Source organism: Arachis stenosperma, chromosome 5, assembly GCF_014773155.1.
Source record: "Arachis stenosperma cultivar V10309 chromosome 5, arast.V10309.gnm1.PFL2, whole genome shotgun sequence".
Lineage (NCBI taxonomy): Eukaryota > Viridiplantae > Streptophyta > Magnoliopsida > Fabales > Fabaceae > Arachis > Arachis stenosperma.
The window spans coordinates 28327146-28349548 of NC_080381.1; the positions used below are offsets into that span (position 1 = coordinate 28327146).

Sequence of the window (22403 nt, forward strand, 5' to 3'; positions counted from 1 at the left end):
TAGGCAGGACCTGATGGCAGCATTCAAGAGAATCCGGAAGGTCTAACCTTGTCTGTGGTATTCTGAGTAGGATTCAATGATTGAATGACTGTGACGTGCTTCAAACCTGTAACCTACTGGGCGTTAGTGACAGACGCAAAAGAGTTATTCTATTCCGGTAGGGGAGGGAACCAAACCGGTGATTGGCAGCACTGTGACAGAGTGTGTGCATTAGCTTTCACTGCGCGGATGGGAGGTAGCTGCTGACAACAGTGAAACCCTACATGAGCTTGCCATGGAAAGGAGTAAGAAGGATTGGATGAAGACAGTAAGAAAGCAGAGAGACGGAAGGGAAGGTATCTTCATACACTTGTCTGAAGCTCTTACACCAATGATATACATAAGTATCCCTATCCTTATCTTTTATGTTATTTTCGTTCATCACTATACCCATTTGAGTCTGCCTGACTGAGATTTACAAGATGACCATAGCTTGCTTCATACCACCAATCTCCATGGGATCGACCCTTACTCACGTAAGGTATTACTTGGACGACCCAGTGCACTTGCTGGTTAGTTGTGCGAAGTTGTATTGATCACAATTTCGTGCACCACCAAGCTCACAACCCGCGACCCCTGATCCCATGGCAAAATGAACTCCTCCAGCGATAAATTGAGCAAGCACACTCTCTCGCTCCGGGAGCAACTATTCTGAACCCAATCCCCGGGTCCCCTATCGGAGCAGCAACAACCCGATTACCTGGGCCCAGGCCACCACCACGGCCCAAACTGGGCAGGTGACCACAATTTTCTGACCAATATTCAAATTCAAATACTTCCCCTATCTTAGCCAACAACACAAGATAACAACCGTAGACTATATAAAGGAAGCAAAAGGCTCCTTCAGGTACATTACACATTCATAACCCTCACCTATATCTCTCAGATTCATTCTGACTTGAGCGTCGGAGTGTCTTTTCAAGTACCGCCCCCTACCGCTCTAGAGGTCTGACCATGTCACCACCAAATCCGGCAAGTCCCTGATCCTTCTCTCAACTCATATCAGCAAGTCCTATACAATAATGAATAAATCCTCATAGGCTACTGCAATTTATAAATGAATTTTAACTTTAAATCGAAAAAAGGTATCTACTACGATTTACTAACAATTAACTAAAACATACACCCTATTGTGATTTAAGACCGACTTTGAAAATAAGATAATAAAATTGTTTTGCTTGGATTTTACTTTTTCAACCTCGATAGGAGGTGTTAACCAAGCTTGTATTAAGATTTCAATTAGAAGAGCATATACGACTCTTTTTTGTGGATTGCTCTTAGGATTTAGAGATCGTGCCCAATAAAAGTGTAAAAACAAAAATAATAGTTATAAAAGGTAGAAGTAAGAAAGAACAAGTGCAAAAAAATAAAGAATTAAAAATTGCAAGACTTATATTAAAATGTGGTGAAATTGACAAGTGCTAAAATGAAAATGATAGAATTTTAATAGCACAAAGAAAATAACATAACTGAAATGACTGAAAGAGAAAATGGAGTCTCCCAAGTCCCAATACTTACATGGACTCATGACGTATGTTTTTATGCGTCAATGTGACTAGGAATTTTTAGAATGAGTGAGTGTGTAAATGAATGGAAACCATCTAGCTTATTGAAACTAATCCTATTTATAGAGGAAAAATCCTAAGCTAATAATTGATATAACCTTGGATTTCAAGTAAACTTGCACTTCAAGTAGTCTTGGACCTCAAGCAAATTTGGATTTCAAATAGTCTTGAACTTAAAGTAGTCTTGAATCTCAAGCAAACTTAGACCCCAAGTAGTCATGAATCTTAAGCAAACTTGGGGCATTAAACATAAGATAACTTGACCATCAAGTATAACCCATTCTTATTTTCTTCATCTATGGTGTGCTTCATCCATATATGATCTTCGATTTTAACGGTTAAATTTTTTTTGATGTCGACTATTTTTGGCACAACAAAAAACTAAAGCGATGTATGTGTTTTTAAATAGCCATGTTCAATTGCGATTTATAACAAATAAAAATAGGATAGATCTATAACAATATATAAAGCCAATACAAAGAGTTGACTATAATTTCGGTGTCCAATTTTTTTGGACTATATTTACCCTCAAATAAACCATTTCATAAAATAAATTATAAAAATAAAATAATTATAAAAATAAAATAATTATAAAATTTGTTTTGAAAAATTCACCAACCTTCTACTAAAATAAAAATATTTTTTATCTATAACAATATCTAAAAGAAAGATGAGAGTTTAGTATCTAATTTTCGTTTTCCTTCTTTCATATTCAGTTACCTTAGTATTTTACACGTACATTGTTCTCTATTTTTCTTCTACTTAATCCTATTAATCTCACATTTAGAAAATATAATTTTCATAGACTCCTATACCTTACACGTAGTTTTTTATTATGTCAATATTTAGTTATTTACATAACTTTTTTTTGTCTTTTTTTACTTCTTGGTTATGTAAGTTTCAATTTATTTTTTGTTATATATCTTTTTTTTTCTAACACTTAATTTTTATAGTTTTTTTATATCTTTTATTTTATTTTATTTTTTATTTATTTTGGAATGCTGAACATAAATAATATCATAGATACAAAATCTTCTTCACATTGTAATAATACTAATTTGAAGAGAAAGTAAAATTCTATGTGTTATTCAAGATCGTCGATTACAAAAGTAAAACTTTAGAGTATATTCAGTTTGAACAGTTCGATCAACAAGTGGTTTGAGAGAATAGAAATAGTTGTGAATTTGGGTGACTATCTTTAATAAAGAGTATTGGGTATGTCATTTATTGAAAAAAAAATTAAGAACAAAATTATGTATTTATGTGTTGTATTTTTGTGTATATGTCATTTTGTATCTATCATTTATCTATGTTTAATTATGGAGTATTTTATAAAAATGATATTTAAGTTTTTTTTTTATCTTATAATCATTTTATACTTTAGAATTTAAAATTTTGTATTTTTTATTCAGAATTTATTTTTGTATTTTATTTTAGTTTTGTTAATTAAAAAATATTAATATTAGTTTTAATTTTCAAACTTTAGAATAAATAAAAAGATATGACGTTTTTATAAATTAGATGATTCAAAAATTATTTATTATAGTTAAAAAAGAACTACTTATTATAAAAGTTAAGTTTACTTCTTAATAGGATACATATGATTTACTTTTGAGTGTTCACTCTAATCCGAGTATAAAATGAACTTATTCAATTTTTTACATTTATATTAATTATTAAAATTATGATGTAATAGATGTACTTCTATAAAAATAAAAATGACTCGTTAAATTTTTTTTTATCTAAAAAAAATATAATTCGATAATTCTAAACAACCATATATAAATAAAATAAGTAATAAAAAACATATATAAAATTTAACTTTTTGTTATGTGATAAAAAAAATAAATGTAATAAATCATACTATTTTCATATATAATTTAATAATCATTTCTACACTTCATAACTAATAGCTAATAATCAAGCATTTTCAATTACAATTTACAATAGTTGCTGCCAATATCTATGTTTCTATATCATCATCATCATCAACTACAACAACATTAACACATGCCACCATTATTTAACTAGGAAAAGCATATTAGTTGATCAACCTTAAGTGACGTCGATATTTGTTCTCAAAGATAGCAAATAAAAATTAATTAAGCTATCAATAGATTTCTTACACCATGTAAACAACTACTCTAACAAAACATGTGTCAAGCTGCACACTATTGTAACTATTAGTATGTAAAATTGAAACTTTCAAGCATATCAGTGAGCAATAATTACACAACAATATAAGAAAGAATAATCCGTCCTATCAAATTAAACATATGATCATTGAATTTTGGCTTTAGTTTACCTAGTTCTTTCAAGTTTCAATAGTACCCATGCTTTAAAATAATCAAGTGCCTTGAGTCTATTAATTTTGAGCCAAAAAGTGGTCATATATATGCTCAAACCATTGACAGGATTGAAACGCAAAAACTGCACCAGCAAACATGAATTTTGACTGGGTGTGAAAATTATTGACTTGGCCTTCTTCCAGTGTATCCTTGTCATTCATCTTGTAAGCTATCCTTATGCGCATGACAAGAATTTTAAATTAAAACAAAACATCATCATCATCATCATCATCATCATCATCATCATCATCATAATAATAATAATAATGCCAACAAGCTCAAATGGCATAATATCCTCATACTCATCTAGATGTCGCGAGTTCTAGTCTCATTCATAACTTTCGACAAAAAAATAAGAATGACAATGATGATGATGATACAATTTAATTGTTATTGAAATCACTAGCAATTTTGCAGTACGCACTACAGAATATTCAATAAAGCACAAGCTATCAGTTTGCACCAACATGCCAAGGGACAAAATAATTTAAAATTAAGCAATACTAACAAAGAATTACCTTTCAAACTGTGTGTTATGGACCCATTTCCAGCAGCAGGCAAAGTATTGCTACTAGCTGGATCTAAATGTAGTTGAAGAAACTGAAATTCAAAAGAACAATAAATATAAGTACTAGCTGATTAAACGCAATACAACAGGTGATAAATAATAAGAAAATTAGAGGCACTAATTAGACTAATACAAAGCAAATTCTTTAGTTCTAGCAATTAGTTAGCAGAACACATATAAAGCTCAACATCGTACTGTTATAGGATGGATAAACTGCTCCATTGTTTTCTATTCAAGATAAAAGAAAGCGAGTAGTCAGTGCTTTGACTAAATTCAAATAAAGAGAATGCTGAAATGTTAAACAAAGTTCAACCTTTGGACGGGCTGGGACCAATACCATCCAATAAATCCATCATAGGAGCAGCTCCAGCATTTGAATTTGGTCTTGAAGAACGTGAAAGTCATGAAATGTCCTCCAATGGTGAAAGTGGTGCTTTGCCATTTGTATTGTAAGATAAACTGTCAACTATAGACAAGCTTCTCTGTGCAGGTGATCCAATGGACAGTAGATCCAAAATTACATCTGTCCCACTTTTTGAAGGTCGATGATCACCTAAAATGGCAAATACAAGTCAGACCAGATATAAATGTATTAATCGAGTCACTGTAAAGGGGACTTAACACATTTGCATATTTCTTCCTCACCAAAACCAAATAACAAACGCCACCAAAGGCTAATTCTAAAGCGCAATTGACTGCAAAGGTCAAAAGCTCAACAATTAATCCACTGTGAGCAAGGTCTTTCTGTAAGCTTTTTCCTACAGATCAAGTGAATCAAAAACTAAAAAGGGCTTCATATATTATGAAGACAGTTATAATTTATCTTAGCATACAAGCAAAGCCAGTTATTATGACATGGAAAAAAGATTTTGATTTCAAGCATCATAGAACTAGGCATATAGACTTTAGCATGTATGATAGGAGAGAAAGAATATGGATGGAAAAAGAACCCCTGGTTGAGCATAATGATCAGATTGCTTTCCTAAGTATGTCCCAATTCATTGCTTCTCTTGGGAAATAATTGATTAACGGCAATTCTGCCTTCTTTTTTTTCTTAACCAGCTATATCCTAATTTTGCAATCCATCACATGATCGTCAACACCATCATATTTAAATTCATCTAATTGGCTGTGGAACTTAATATGGGCAAGATCAGCAACATTCTAAGGATGAGGGAGCCAAATAATGACCTACCTTAGAAAACCTACACCATGCATTCTAACATCCTAAATCTCACAACAATCTTTTTCACAGATTTCAGTTGCTTAGAAGTAGTTCATTGGAACTACATACTCTGCCCATATGCTTAACCCAACTAAAGGATTGATCTAAAGTGTTGGGAAAACTCAACACAGGTTTAAAACAAGAACCTGTCTAACAGAGAAAGCACCAAAAATAATTTTCCCACAACTTGTGCAATTAAATAGGCAATACCAAAGATACTCCAAGCAACAAATATAACAGTAGAAATTAAATAATCAAACACCAAAATTTTAACGTGGGAAAACCCCCAAAAGAGGGACAAAAAAACCACGGGACCTAGTCTAGAAAAATCTTCCACTATCAGAATAATGGGTACACAAACAGTCTTTCTAGTGACACTAGGGCATCTCAACAATTAACAAAATACATCATCAAAACTGATGGAATCAACATAAACCCTCCACAAAAGTGGGTATCTCAAATCAGGCAAAAGAGAAGGCAATACAACAAATAAATTATATCCTAATGTTCATCTCTACACCAGGAACAACATACTAAAATTTCATAAAAAATGGAGCAAGTTTATCAAATCAATGTGATCAAGATAGCCATATTCTTTTCCCCCAAATTTTCTTCTCCTCTCTCGCCGTCGAAGCCCCTGCTTCGTTCCTTTTTCTTTCAAAAGTGAGAGTCATTATTCTCACTCTCTCTCTCCGTGGCTAAAGCCACTTTGTTTCTTTATTTTTTTTTAATATGTGTGGGCCCCACTTGAGGTTGGGGACCCACCAACAAATCTCCCCCTCACCAACTCAAGTGGGGATAGGCTGCTCCACCAAGCCCGCCTTCTCTTTGCAGGAATCAAACTTCACTGCAGGTAAACTCTTAGTCATTATATCTGAACCATTATCATTAGTATGGATCTTCTCAAGTGCATATGACTTCATCTCAAGCGCTTGACGTATCCAATGATACCTCACTTCTATGTGCTTCGATCGGGAATGAAATGTCGGATTCTTGCTGAGATGGATAGCACTCTGACAGTCACAAAATAACACAAACTTCTCTTGATTGATGCCTAACTCTTGTAGGAATTTCTTCATCCACAAGAGTTCCTTAGAAGCTTCAGCAACAGCAATGTATTCTGCCTCTGTAGTAGACAAAGCAACACATTTCTGAAGTCGAGATTGCCACGACACAGCTCCCTCTGCAAAAGTCATCATATAACCAGAAGTAGACTTCCTTGAATCAAGATCCCCAGCCATATCTGCATCTGTATAACCATCCACACAAGTTGGTCACTCCCAAAGCATAAACAAACTTTGGAAGTACCATTAAGGTATCTGAGAATCCACTTCACTGCTTGCCAGTGTTCCTTGCCAGGATTAGAGAGAAACCGACTAACAACTCCAACGGCATGAGCAATATCCGGCCTGGTGCAAACCATAGCATACATCAAACTGCCAACTGCAGATGCATATGAAATCTTCTTCATTTTCGCTTTCTCTTTCTCACTTGTAGGACATTGCTGCAAACTCAGCTTGAAATGACTAGCAAGTGGAGTACTAACAGGTTTAGAATTACTCATGCTAAACATCTCTAAAACCTTCTCAATGTACTTCTGTTGCGACAACCACAGTTTCGCATTCTTCCTGTCACAAGTGATACTCATGCCAAGGATTTTCTTTGCAGGACCCAAATCCTTCATAGCAAAGGATCTGTTCAAGTCTTTCTTAAGACTTTCAATCTTCTTAGTGTCATGACCAACAATCAACATGTCATCAACATAAAGCAAGAGAATTATAAAATCACCATCAGAGAATTTCTTAACATAGACACAATGATCAGAAGAAGTCTTACTATACCCATGACCTTCCATGAAGGAATCAAACTTTGTGTACCACTGTCTTGGTGCTTGCTTCAACCCATATAAGCTCTTCTTCAACTTGCATACAAGGTGCTCTTTTTCTTTAACCTCGAAACCCTCTGGTTGCTCCATATAGATTTCTTTATCTATGTCACCGTGAAGGAATGCAGTCTTCACATCAAGCTGCTCAACCTCTAAATTCAAGCTAGCCGCCAATCCAAGCACAACTCGAATAGAGGACATCTTCACAACTGGAGAGAAAATCTCTTCAAAATCAATACCTTTCTTTTGCTCAAAGCCTTTCACAACCAATCGAGCTTTGTACCTTGGCCGTGAGACATTTTCATCTGCTTTCAACTTGAACACCCATTTATTCTTGAATGCTCTCTTACCCTTCGGCAACTTCACCAATTCAAAAGTATGATTCTCATGCAAGGATTTCATTTCTTCTTGCATGGCCTTCAACCAATCTTCTTTATGCTCATCAGACATAGCCTCTTGGTAGCTCTCTGGCTCCCCAGTCTCAGTGTTCATCACATACTCATGAGGAGAGTATTTCTGAGAAGGATGACGCTCTCTAGTAGATCTTCTCAATTCAGGCTCAACTGGTAGTTCAGGTGGAACTTCAACATCTGACACCTCAGGTTGATGTGTAGGTTCATCATGCAAATCATCACCAACATTATCAACTTGTACATCTCTCCCATCAACAGGAGGTCTAGTGGAAGGACCAGGTTCATCATCAACAGAGCGTCTAACAGTTACTGTTGGCTTATCTGTCTTCTCAAGATCTTCAATAGTTTGGTCTTCAAGAAAAATCACATCTCGGCTTCTAATTATCTTCTTGCTCACTGGATCCCATAATCTGTAACCAAAGTCTTCGTGACCATAACCATGAAGATACACTGTTTTGACTTTCCATCAAGTTTAGACCTTTCATCTCTTGGAATGTGAACAAAAGCCCTACAACCAAACACTCTCAAGTGACTATAGGAGACATCTTTCCCTCTCCAAACTTTCTCTGGAACATCACCATTCAGTGGAACTGAAGGAGAAAGGTTAATCAAATCTACTGCAGTCCTCATCGCTTCACCCTAAAAGGATTTAGGTAACTTTGCATGAGAGAGCATACACCTAACTCTATCATTGATAGTACGATTCATTCTCTCAGCAACTCCATTATGTTGAGGAGTCTTAGGAACCGTCTTCTCAAACTTGATCCCATGTCCTTTACAATACTCTTCAAACGGACCCCTGTATTCACCACCATTATCTGCTCGAACACATTTCAATTTTCTTCCTATTTCTCTTTCAACACTTGCATGAAAGTGTTTGAAGATACCGAGCACCTGGTCTTTAGATTTCAAAACAAAAGCCCACACTTTTCGAGAATAATCATCAATAAAAGTAACAAAATATGATGCACCACCTAGTGTCTTAGCATCCATAGTGCAAACATCAGTGTGAACTAAATCTAGAACATGTGATCTCCTATGAGGTCCAGAATTATGAAATGATACTCTAGCATGTTTTCCAACAAAACAATGAGTGCAAGTATTTAAAGTTGTACCTTTCACTAGAAGTGAGTGCTTCTTAGCCAAGACGCTTAGTCCTTTCTCACTCAAGTGACCAAGACGTATATGCCACAAATCAGAAGAGGAATCATCAGCTACATTCATATCTTCTTTGCACAACTTTGCTTGCAACCGGTAGAGAGTAGTAAGACTATTGTCTTCTCTAGCAGCAATGAGAGCTCCTTTGGTAACCTTGCATTTTTCACTACCAAAGGAAGTGCAATACCCCTCTTGATCTAATGCCTTCACTGAAATGAGATTGAATCGCATATCTGGCGCATGCCTAATATTCTTCAACTGCAACTTGCATCTCATGTTGGTTTCAAGCCACATATCACCCATACCAATGATATCACACACTCCTTTATCTCCCAATTTGATCTTGCCAAAATTTTCAGCAGTATAGGAAGTGAAAAATTCACGCTTCGGAATGACATGACATGAGGCACCAGAGTCCATAATCCAAGTGGAATCATCACAGACAAGATTTACATAATTTTCATCATATGTGATAAGAACATCTTCATAAACAATAGCAGCAGTTTCTTTATCACTATCTTTACCTTTGTCTTCGTTTCTTTCCCTTGATTGTTCTCTTTTCAAGAACCTACAATACCTCTTAATATGCCCCGGCTTGCCACAATGGTGACAAATGAACTCCTTTCTTGGCTTGTACTTTCCTCTTGACTTGCTTCGACTCTCTGACCTGTCAGAACTGTGAGGTTTTCTACTTTGACTTCTCCCCCGTGACTCTGAAACAAGTGCTTCTGACTGGGAGGAGGCATTAGTCAAACCTCGCTCTTTTCTTCTGGCTTCTTCATTCAACATACTCTCTTTAACCATTGCTAACGTCAACTTTTCTTTTGGAGCTGAGTTAGTAAGTGTCACAACCAGAACTTTCCAACTATCAGGCAAAGAGCTCAACAACAACAAAGCTTGCAACTCATCATTCAAAGTGATTTCATTATTTGTCAGTTGGTTCACCGTCTCCTGAAAAATGCTCAAATGCTCTGGTATTGATTTACCTTCAACATACTTCATATTGACAAGCTTCCTAATCAAGAATGCTTTGTTTTGCACATTCTTTCTCTCATATAACTCCTTCAATTTCTTTCATATCTTCTCAGCATTCGTTTCGGTGTCAACATGTGGATACACACTAAGATCAAGCCATTGCCTAATCAAAGCAACTGCCTTCCGATTCAGCTTCTTCCATTCAGCATCAGATTTAGTACCTTTGGATTTATCCCCCTTCACAGGATCATACAAGTCCTTGCTATACAACATATCTTCCATGAGGGTCTTCCAAATTGAATAATTTTGGGAATTCAGTTTGACGATATTCGGTCCATGAGTATTTTCCTCCATTTAATCAGCACAGAGATAACCAACCAAAGCTCTAGATACCACTTTATTGGGAAAACTCAACACAGGTTTAAAACAAGAACCTGTCTAACAACGGAAGCACCAAAAATAATTTTTCCACAACCTGTGCAATTAAATAGGCAATACCAAAAATACTCCAAGCAGCAAATATAATAGCAGAAATTAAATAATCAGACACCAGAATTTTAACGTGAAAAAACTCCCAAAAGAGGGACAAAAAACCCACGGGACCTAGTTCAGAAAAATCTTCCACTATCAGAATAATGGGTACACAAACAGTCTTCCTAGTGACACTAGGACATCTCAACAATCAACAAAATACATCATCAAAACTGATGGAATCAACATAAACCCTCCACAAAAGTGGGTATCTCAAATCAAGCAAAAGAGAAGGCAATACAACAAATAAGTTATATCCTAATATTCATCTCTACACCAGGAACAACATACTAAAATTTTATAAGAAATGGAGCAAGTTTACCAAATCAATGTGATCAAGATAGCCATATTCTTTTTCCCCAAATTTTCTTCTCCTCTCTCGCCGTCGAAGCCCCTGCTTCGTTCATTTTTCTTTCAAAAGTGAGAGTCACTATTCTCACTCTCTCTCTCCGTGGCTAAAGCCATTTTGTTTCTTTATTTTTTTTAATATGTGTGGGCCCCACTTGAGGTTGGGGACCCACCAACATGAAGAACACCAAGAGAATGCTACGACTGCGTCGTCTAAATGGTTTTCTACATAGGCAAGAACCTCGGAAGATGTGGTGCAATGCTCATTTCAGTTCGGTGCACCATGCCAGATAGAGATGCCAGCACATATTGAAAAGAAGCAAGGCAAAAATTCCACTGATAGATTAAGACACAGTATGTACACTCCAATTATACAAAATAATCATGCATATACTACTTATAGAAAACAGCTTTACTTGCACATGCCACTAGAAACTGTAAGCTAGTCTCTGAAAAAACTTAAAGACAACATAATAATAGCTTTTGAGAAAAGCTCAAACACTATTTAAAATTTTGCAAAAACAAATGTCAAATTATGCGAAGCAATTACAGAATAACTTCATTAAATTTCCCACCACTTGTTCAAGAATACACATGGATTATAATTCACAAATACCAACATGACTCCTAATGCACATAAATAAGTTGATATTGCAGCGCAGAATATTTTGCTGCTAAATCTATGGTAGAAAAATTTGCTTTATTTATATCATAATAGGTTTTGAGGCCAAGCTGGGGTAACTAAAAAATTGACAAACGTATAAGAAATATGTAAAATTACCTTTCAAACATGTTCAAGAGCTCCTGAGTTAATTTTACACAAATCTGTACAAAGCTTAACCTCAGTGATCAAAACTCCATGATGCTTATCCCTTAATAAGGCAGTAGCAGAATTGATAAAAATTTTTACCAAGTCTGGAACTTTCTTGCTTATCCTTATAGAACATAATGCTGCATATATAATAGTGAGCATATTTATTTGGATTGATTCAGCAACACAACAAATATCATACAAAGACAATATGTATTAGGAGTTGAAACATGCTAGTAATAAATTTTATGTTTTCATTTTGTCCTTTTATGTAATTTTAATAAAAAAGTTCTTTCTTTTTGTTTTATCCAAATAAAATTAAAAGTGCTTTTTATATTTGAATTTTCTTTATAAAAAGTCTATCTAAATATGAAATAACTTTTTCTATTAAAAAAGATAAAAAAAATTTAAGTACTTTTTTTTAAAATCCAATCCAAACTGACACTTAGTTGAATTGAAAATTTAGACTTCCAATTTAATATGCTAGAACACTGTCCCATAACAGAACCAAATAACTACATGATAGCTAGAAATCGAGTTGGAAAAAAAGAACAAAAATAAAAAGTTTCCGACTTTGATTTCTAGAAATTCGTAACTCCAATAAAATATTTAATCTGATAAAAGTGTTCGTATTTTTTTCCTCTCCACATTGGCGTTATTTTTGTTCGATAGAAGCTAATGGTGACATAGCTCCTCTTCCCCTTGAGTTCGGCCAATTGGAGTTCTCGGTAAAATTTTTGTTGATTCTAATTTCGTACATAGGTAGGGGGTTTGTTTTTAAAATTATAAATTTTTAATTCATAATGCTCAAGAGCTTAATGAGTAATTACAAATAATTTATGACTGTCTAGACTAGTTGAATGACGAATTTATGTCAGATTTGTAATTGTGAAAATAATTGAATTTGATGAATATGTGTTTGGTTTCCTGAATGTTTGAGAATGCTAAAGATTCTTATTTCTAGCTTGTTGTGATGAGAATTATCGAAACTGTGGCTGTGAATAAATTATGTGTATATTTTGGTAAAATGATGTCTGAATTGAGAATAGTGTATGGAGTGGTATTGTGTGGGATGGATGAAATTGCTGGCTTGACTGACTTTTTAATTAATTTGGTTGATTCTGAATTGAGTACTGATTTGGATTGAGATAAGATAAGGAATGATGGAAGTAAGGGAGCAGAGCCTGCGAGGGTGGTGAAGTCCATTTTTAAAAAGAGGTTCTATCCGAATTCTTGTAAAAATATACGAAAAAAGTGATTTTATTTTGGAAATTTGATTTACAAGCTTATTTTGAGAAGTGATTTTATGTTAAAAAATATTTGGTTTACATATTTACTCATATTGAGAAAAGGATTTTTGTATTAAAAATTTGATTTATTGAAAATGATCTTTGAGAATTGAAAATGGATTTATAGCATTGAATTTGATTTGTTTGAATTATTAAGAAGGATTTTTGAGAATTGAAAATGGTTTGATTAGAACCCTTGAAGGGTAGCAAAGCCTGAATTTTAGAAGAAACGTTGCAAAATTTTTTATAAAACTTTGAGACTTTGATTAAATCATTATTCAAAAGAGAATTTGATTTAAGACTCATATTATTTGGTTTTCAATTTATCAAGTAAAGTACTATGTTTTAAGTTTAACCCATTGAGAAGGAATTATTGTTTTAAGTTATAATTTGAGTTCAATTTATTAAGAAAAAGAGTTTTTATTAAACGTTAAGGAGTTTGACTACTTAGAAACTAATCGATTTAAGGTTATGATAGATGAATGAATATGTGGTGATGTAGAGGTGTGATTGATTATTTGGTGATGTGGAGGTATGTGTAATTAAGTGGTGATGCGGATGTATGTTTAATAATGTAGGTTATGCGGAAGTGTGTGTATGTAATTGATGATGTGGAGGTATAATAAAGAGAAAGAAAATGAGAAGTCATGTATGAAAGAGATAACCAAAACGGAGAATGAATAACGAAAGTGTATGATTAAATGAGCTTTGTGCCAAAGTGTTAATGCGGAAGTGCCCACCTGACTAATAGCCTAACGTTGCTAATGCGGGAATGTCCGCCTGACTGGTAGCATATTGCTTGATTAAATGGGCCTTTGTGCTAAATTGCTCATGCGAAAGTGCCCGCCTAACTCATAGCCTGAGGTTGCTAATGCGGGAATGTTCACCTAACTGATAGCCTGTTTCTACCGTGATGCAAAGATATCCTAACTAACATGTTCGTCCATGATGATAATTGTGCCTAACTGACACGGTAAAGAGACCATATTCGGTGTTCGCCCCGAGTAACATGGGGTTGCGGGTAGACAACCGACGCATGAGCTCATGGCATGCTTAGGACAGACATGCATCATATTGTTTGTGCATTTGTATTTGATTGTGTTTTGTTTGTTGTATTTTCTCTGTGATTGTACTAGTTGTCTTATTCTGCCTTGCTTGTGTGTTTAATTTGATTTCTAGTACTATTAATTTATGTATTGAAGTGATTAAGAATTAATGTTGTAAATGAGTTTTGTTTTAAGTTCAGAAATTTTAAAGAAAGCAATTAATTGTCTAAAGTAAAATTAAAAAGTATTTTCAAAGGCTTGATAAAAGAATAGTTTTACCGAGTAAAGTCAATTATTCGCACTCCGTTCATTACTTTTACGACATTCACTTACCCTACTGAGAACATGCGAGGACGACATTCTCACCCCTCTACAGATTTTCCTTTCAGCAACAAATTCACGAATCCTTGGCGCGGAGCCGCAACTAAATGTTAGAGCTTTTATGTACATACGTATCCGTATCTTTTGTATTTGGTTTAGCCTTAGATTTTTCTCTCACCATTTATTGTCTTTGATTTTTAGAGGGATAGGGCTTGTATTTGAAAATCTTGGTATATGTCTATGTACATAACGCTATGTGATTAGGTAGGTATATGTATCATTTTGGTTAAGTGGTTAAAAGTAAAGACTTTTCATTTTTTTTATTAAAATTTCTAGTTCGTATTCGCAAAGTCTCGATATTAAAGATAGTATAAAATAAAAAGGGTTAGAGGTAAGTAGTGCTCGTACTTTTAGTACGATCATGAGGTGCTAAAAGTTAGGATGTTACATTATGGTATTTGAGCAGTTCGTTCCTATTAGAACCTTGGGAATTGACTGACTATGCTTCACTACACACTCTGAGTGTCTGTCATGTAATAGGACTTGTTCTAATTACAAGAGTTTAAGTTTCAGATGGATGACTGTCTATTAATTAATACTGTTAGTCGACTATTTCATCTCTCATTGTATTAGGTCTAACTAACTTAATACTGATAATTTGTGTATACAAAAATATTAACGTATTGTTATAGGCGAAACAGAATTAATAGGTGATGCGAATCACGGGTTTCTGGAACGTTAGAGGTTATTTTCACGACTAACTCGATCTTGAATCGCAATTCCTATTTGAATCCTATGACTTAATACACCGTCCGTTCTTTTATAATTGCATTGAAGTCCTCTATTCAGATTTTGTTCATGGAAAGTGATTTGCTTAATCTTTCTAATCCTATTTCTTTGTTTGAATTTATCCTTATTTAATCCTATTTGTAAATGTCTCCTTGAATCTCCAGAACTATTCTTCTTTATTGTTGTTTATAATTCTTTTCATGAATCTTTTACTCTTTGATATGATCTTGACTTTAGTCTATCACAACAAAATAGTCTCTAAATTATCTTGTAGTTTCAATTTCATAGACTACATCACATTTTTCTCTTATATTCAAATCATATGAGTTTTTGGTATTTGAAAATTATATATGTAAAAAACTTTTACTTTTTCTCTAATTGGTTCAAAAGTAACATCAGTTTAAATTTCTTCCATCTTATATTAATTTTCGATGACAAAAATTTTTATAAGTGAGGTAGGATGTAAGATCCTGAATTTTTAAAAATTAAATAATTAACTATTTATGAGTCATTATATTTGTTGAGATTTTATTTTTAAAAAAATTATTTTACTAAAATAATTAAATAAAATTTTATGATTATTGAAGTTTAATTTAATTATGACTTATTCTATTAATTTAAAATATTTATTAAAAACTATTTTAATAAACAAAAAAACTTTAAATTGATTATTATTATTTTTTTTATCATAACACTAATCTAATTGTATTATTATTATTATTATTATTATTATTATTATTATTATTATTATTATTATTATTATTATTATTATTGTTAAAGTTTAAAATAAAGGTCGAAGCCATTAAATGAAACAAAAAAAAGAAAGTTAAACGTGGTTTTTCTCTCTCCCTCTCCCCCCCCCCTCTCTCTCTCTCTCTCTATATATATATATATATATATATAACCATTCACTATAATAATGCCATTTCTAAATCACTCATCATCATCACCACCGAATTATACACAAAAGGATTCACTATAATAATGCCATTTCTAAATCATTCATCATCATCACCACCGAATTATACACAAAAAGAAAAGAAGATTAAGAAACGTGGCTTAGTGCATATATATGTATATGTATAAGCATGACACATACTTTCTTTCATTAATTGGTCATGTCACCTAATAAGGTTTACACCACAAATCCTCAATTAATCATAACATTCACTTATTCTTTTCCATTCATTTATTCTTGTCACGGACAAGAAAAAGAAAGAAAGACCGAGAGAGAGAGAATGTGAGCTTCCATGGAACCGTGACCCTCACCAAAACTTTCGACTTCGATTTTTTAAAATACATAAATCTAATAAAATATCTAACTCGATAAAAGTGTTCGTATCTTTTTCCTCTACATATGGATAATATTTTTGTTCAGTTGATGACATAATTTCTCTTTTTTTTAAATTCGGCCAATTAAAATTGTAGAAGGTACAAATAATTTTTGACGTTTTTTTTCAGCAGTTCGGTCAAAAAAAATTTTCCAGAGTTTTTGTTGATTCTGATTTCGTACGGAAATAGAAGATTTATTTTTAAAATTATAAATTTTTAATTCATGAATGTTCAAGAGCTTAATAAATAATTGCAAATAATTTATGACTGTCTAGACTAGTTGAATGATAAATTTATCTTAGATTTGTAATTGTGAAAATAATTGAATTTGATGAATATGTGTTTGGTTTCCTGAATGTTTGAAAATGCTAAAGATTCTGATTTCTAGCTTGTTGTGACGAGAATTATTAAAATTGTAGCTATGTGTATATTTTGGTAAAATGATGTATAAATTGAGAACAGTGTATGGAGTGGTATTGTGTGGGATGGATGAAATTGTTGGCTTGACTGATTTATTAATTAATTTGATTGATTTTGAATTGAGTTCTGATTTGGATTGAGATAAGTTAAGGAATGATGGAAGTGAGGGAGTCCGTAAGGGTGGTGACGTCCATTTTTAAGGAAAGGTTCTGTCTGAGTTCTTGTAAAAATATACGAAAAAGTGATTTTATTTTGAAAACCTGATTTACAAGCTTATTTTGAGAAATGACTCTATGTTAGAAAAAGATTTGGTTTGCATATTTACTCATATTGAGAAAAGGATTTTGGTATTAAAATTTTGATTTATTGAAAAGTGATCTTTAAAAATTGAAAATGGATTTATAGTATTGAATTTGATTTGTTTGAATTATCAAGAAGGATTTTTGAGAATTAAAAATGGTTTTATTGGAACCCTTGAAAGATGGCAAAGTCCGAATTTTAGAAGAAACGTTGCAGAAATTTTTATAAAACTCCGAGGCTTTGTTTAAATCATTATTCAAAAGAAAATTTGATTTAAGACTCATATTATTTGGTTTTCAATTTATCAAGTAAAGTACTATGTTTTAAGTTTACCCATTGAGAAGGAATTCTTGTTTTAAGTTATAATTTGAGTTTGGTTTATTAAGAAAAAGAGTTTTTATTAAACGTTAAAGAGTTTGACTACTTAGAAACTAATCGATTTAAGGTTATGATAGATGAATGAATATGTGGTAATGTAGAGGTGTGAGTGATTATTTGGTGATGTGGAGGTATGTGTAAATAAGCGGTGATGTAGATGTATGTTTAATAATGTAGGTTATGCGGAGGTGTGTATGTAATTGGTGATGTGTAGGCATAATAAAGAGAAAGAAAATGAGAAGTCATGTATGAAAGAGATAACTGAAACAAAAAATGAATCATGAAAAGTGTATGATTGAATGGGCTTTATGCCAAAGTGCTAATGCAGAAGTGTCCGCCTGACTGATAGCATACTGCTTGATTAAATGGGTCTTTGTGCTGAATTGCTAATGCGAAAGTGCCAGTCTAACTGATAGCCTGATGTTGCTAATGCGGGAATGTTCGCCTAATTGATGGCCTGTTTCTACCGTGATGCCAAGATATCCTAACTGACATAGATTCGCCCATGATGATAATTGTGCCTAACTGACACCGTAAAGAGACCATATTCAGGGTTCGCCTCGAGTAACGTCGGGTTGCGGATAGACAACCGACGCATGAGCTCATGGCCTGCTTAGGACAGACATGCATCATATTGTTTGCACATTTGCGTTTGGTTGTGTTTGCTTGTTGTATTTTCTCTGTGATTGTACTGGTTGTCTTATTCTGCCTTGCTTGTGTGTTCAATTTGATCTCTGGTACTATTAATTTATGTATTGAAGTGATTAAGAATTAAGGTTGTAAGTGAGTTTTGTTTTAAGTTCAAAAATTTTAAAGAAAGTAATTAATTGTCTAAAGTAAACTTAAAAGGTATTTTCAAAGACTTGATAAAAGAATAGTTTTATTGAGTAAAATCAGTTATTCGTATTCCATTCATTACTTTTACGGCATTCATTTACCCTACCGAGAACATCCGAGGACGACATTCTCACCCCCTACAGATTTTCCTTTCAGCAACAGGTTCAGAAATCCTTGGCACGGAGCTGCAACTGAACGTCAGAGCTTTATTTACATATGTATCTATATCTTCTGTATTTGGTTTAGCCTTGGATTTTTCTCTCGCTATTTATTGTCTTTGATTTTTAGAGGGATAGGGCTTGCATTTGAAAATCTTGGTATATGTCTATGTACATAATGCTATGTGATTAGGTAGGTATATGTATCATTTTGGTTAAGTGGTTAAAAGTAAAGACTTTTCATTTTTTTTTATTAAATTCTAGTTCGTATTTGCAAAGGCTCGATATTAAATAAATATAGTATAAAATAAAAAAGGTTAGAGGTAAATAGCGCTCGAACTTTTAGCACGATCATGAGGTGTTAAAAGTTAGGGTGTAACAAGAAGAACAAATCAAAAGCACTTAAAATACCCAAGACAATTATTAACTTACAAAACCTATCTTTAGCTAAGGGTTTAGGAAAAATATCAGCTAATTCATCATCGGATTTAACAAATTGAACATCAATATTTTTCTTTTGTACATGTTCACGAATTGAGTGATATTTCACTTCAATGTGTTTGGTATGAAAGTGCAACACTAGATTTTTTGAAATATTTATGCCACTCATGTTGTCGCTCATAAGGGGAATACTTTCAGCTTTAATTTTATAATCAATTAGTTGAGTTTTCAACTATAGGACCTGTGAGCAGCAGAGAGATGCTGCTATATAATTTGCTTTGGTGGTAGAAAGAGTGATTGTCGCTTGTTTTTTGCTACACCATGCATTGAGGAATTTGCCCAAAAAACAATAAATTGCACTTATGCTTCTCCTATCCACCCTATCACCTACAAAATCAACATCACTAAAAGTAATAGGGTTAATCAGTTTTAGGATACCATAAGCCATAATTTCTTGTCTTATAAACGTAACGTATAATCCTTTTCACAGCAACAAGGTGTGAGTCCTTTGGTTGTAACTAAAATCTTGAATACAAGCCCACACTTTGAATGATGTTAGGTCTTAATGACGTTAAGTACATCAATGACCTAATCATCCCTCTATACCGAGTTTCATCATCTTTGCCATGTTCATCCTTCTCCATCTTAATGTTAGGATGCATAGGAGTGCCCATAGGCTTTGAGTTTTCCATTCCAAACTTTTTGACTAGTTTCTTTGCATGTTTTTCTGGATGTACAAAGATACCTTGAGATGTTTGTTTAATTTGTAACCCAAGAAAGAATGTCAATTCTCCCATCATACTCTTATCAAATTCACTGGACATTAACTTAGCAAAATATCCATATGGTACAGCTTGAATCCTTGAAATACAACATAAGCAAGAAGCATCCATATTGCTTCCATTAAAGCAATTGGAGTAAATGATTTATCAAAGTGTATTCCTTCCACTTGATCATATCCTTGTGCAACAAATTTCGCTTTGTTTTTCACAATCTTGCCATCTTCTCCAAACTTGTTTCTAAAAATCCATTTTGTTCCTGTAACTTTCTTGCCATTTGAATCTGGAACCAAAGTCTAGACCTTGTTCTTTTCAAATTATTTTAGCTCTTCTTCCATAGCTTTAACCCAAGATAGATCCTCAAGAGCTTCTTCAATATTTTGAAGTTCAATAGTATAAATAAGGGTAAAGTTGCTAAATTCTAATCTTCTTGCGGATGATCTTGTAGTAATGTCTTGTGAGAGGTCACCAATGATGAATTGACTAGGATAATTCTGCATGAATCTCCATTCTCTAGGTTTAGAAGCATTCGAATCAGGTTCAGGCACTGGTTCTGTAGATTCTGTTTTTGTAATTGAATTGTCTTCTACAAAATTAGGAGATAATTCTATTTTATCTCTAGAATTTTTATCAATAGCTGCATCTGTAGAATTTGATGCAGTTTCAGGGATAGAGGCTTATTTATGACTATTTTGAACTTCAGTAGCATCTGTGATATCATCTATTTGAACACTAAAAACAACATTAGATTCACAAAATGTGATGTTTATGGTTTTCTCAATTGTTTTGGAGTTTTTGAGATAACTCTATAAATTTTGTTAGTAGTGGAATAACCAAAGAACATGCCTTCATAGTACTTCGGATCAAACTTACCTAGATTTTCTTTTGTATTTAAAACAAAATATTTGCATCCAAAGATATGAAAGTATTTCAGATTTGGAAAAGTTCATTTCCATAGCTCAGATATAATTTTCTTTAAAAACTTACGAATGATGGTTTGGTTTAGAATATAGTAAGTAGTATTCACCACTTTAGCCTAAAGAAAACGAGGAATGCATTTTCACATAACATAGCTCTAGCCATCTCTTGAAGGTTTCTATTCCTTTTTTCTACTATACCATTTTGTTGTAGTGTTCTTGGACAAGAGAAGATATGTGTAATGCCATTCTCATCACAAAAGAATTCAGAAAGATAGTTTTCAAATTCTTTTCCATAATCACTTCTAATATAAACAATTTTTAAATCTTTTTTGTTTTGAATATTTTTGTTAAATTTTTAAAAATCTTGAAATCATCATTCTTATAAGCAATAAAAATTACCCAACCATATCTAGAATAGTCATCCACTATAACTATACCATAACTTTTTCCTTTAAGACTTTGAGTTCTAGTTGGTTCAAAGAGATCAATATGCAAAAGTTCTAAAGGGTATTTAGTAGCGACATCATCCTTAGATTTAAAAGAGGATTTAGTTTGCTTACCCATTTGACAAGTATCACAAATGATGTCTTTGTCAAACTTAATATTAGGAATACCTCTCACTAAACTTCTTTAAACTAGCTTAGAGATTTGGACTGTAACGATCCAGTTTCTAGCATGTTATGACCAATTCTAGCCGCCATGCGCTATTTCACAGCTTTTCTTAGAGACTTTAGACCGTATATTAAATATATACATTTGAGCCTATAGCGCTAGTCGAGATCGTGTATTAAATAGATATAACGGAATAGGTAATAGTTAAACAGATAATATTTACATAGAGCATAGAAAACACAGAAAACATAATAATATCATACATGTATGTCCGAAGACTCATTTAATACATCATAGTTCATGCTAGGTACATCGTTGCTACAGACTCCATTATTTATATTAACAGGCCCAGACTCATAAGAGCTACTCTAGTCTGAGACCCGTTCTAAGTCATTTATATAGATATTTATAAAAGTACCTATCCCTCTAAAAGTTTACATAGAGCGATGGCAAAGACTACTACTACTATTATTATTGCTGCTACTCATGAATATCCTGGTAGCTGAGAAAATATTGTGCTGAATGATGAGCGGATAATTTGTATGCTTTTTGGCATTGTTTTTAGTAAGTTTTTAGTATGATCTAGTTAGTTTTTAGTATATTTTTATTAGTTTTTAGTTAAAATTCACTTTTCTGGACTTTACTATGAGTTTGTGTGTTTTTCTGTGATTTCAGGTATTTTCTGGCTGAAATTGAAGGTTCTGAGCAAAAATCTGATTCAGAGACTGAAAAGGACTGCAGATGCTGTTGGATTCTGACCTCCCTGCACTCGAAGTGGATTTTCTGGAGCTACAGAAGCCCAATTGGCGCGCTCTCAACGGCGTTGGAAAGTAGACATCCTGGGCTTTCCAGCAATATATGATAGTCCATACTTTGCCCAAGATTTGATGGCCCAAACCGGCGTTCAAAGTCACC

General features: G+C 33.3%; 1 long non-coding RNA gene across 1 annotated transcript; it reads right to left on the bottom strand.

Moving 5' to 3' along the window:
* Window positions 1-3904: 3904 nt before the first annotated feature.
* On the bottom strand, window positions 3905-5273 carry LOC130979472 (uncharacterized). Its single transcript, XR_009086650.1, has 4 exons — window positions 5166-5273; window positions 4834-5073; window positions 4471-4552; window positions 3905-4121 (listed from the first exon to the last, which is right to left on the bottom strand). It is a non-coding gene; the product is annotated as an uncharacterized LOC130979472 (long non-coding RNA).
* Window positions 5274-22403: the final 17130 nt, after the last annotated feature.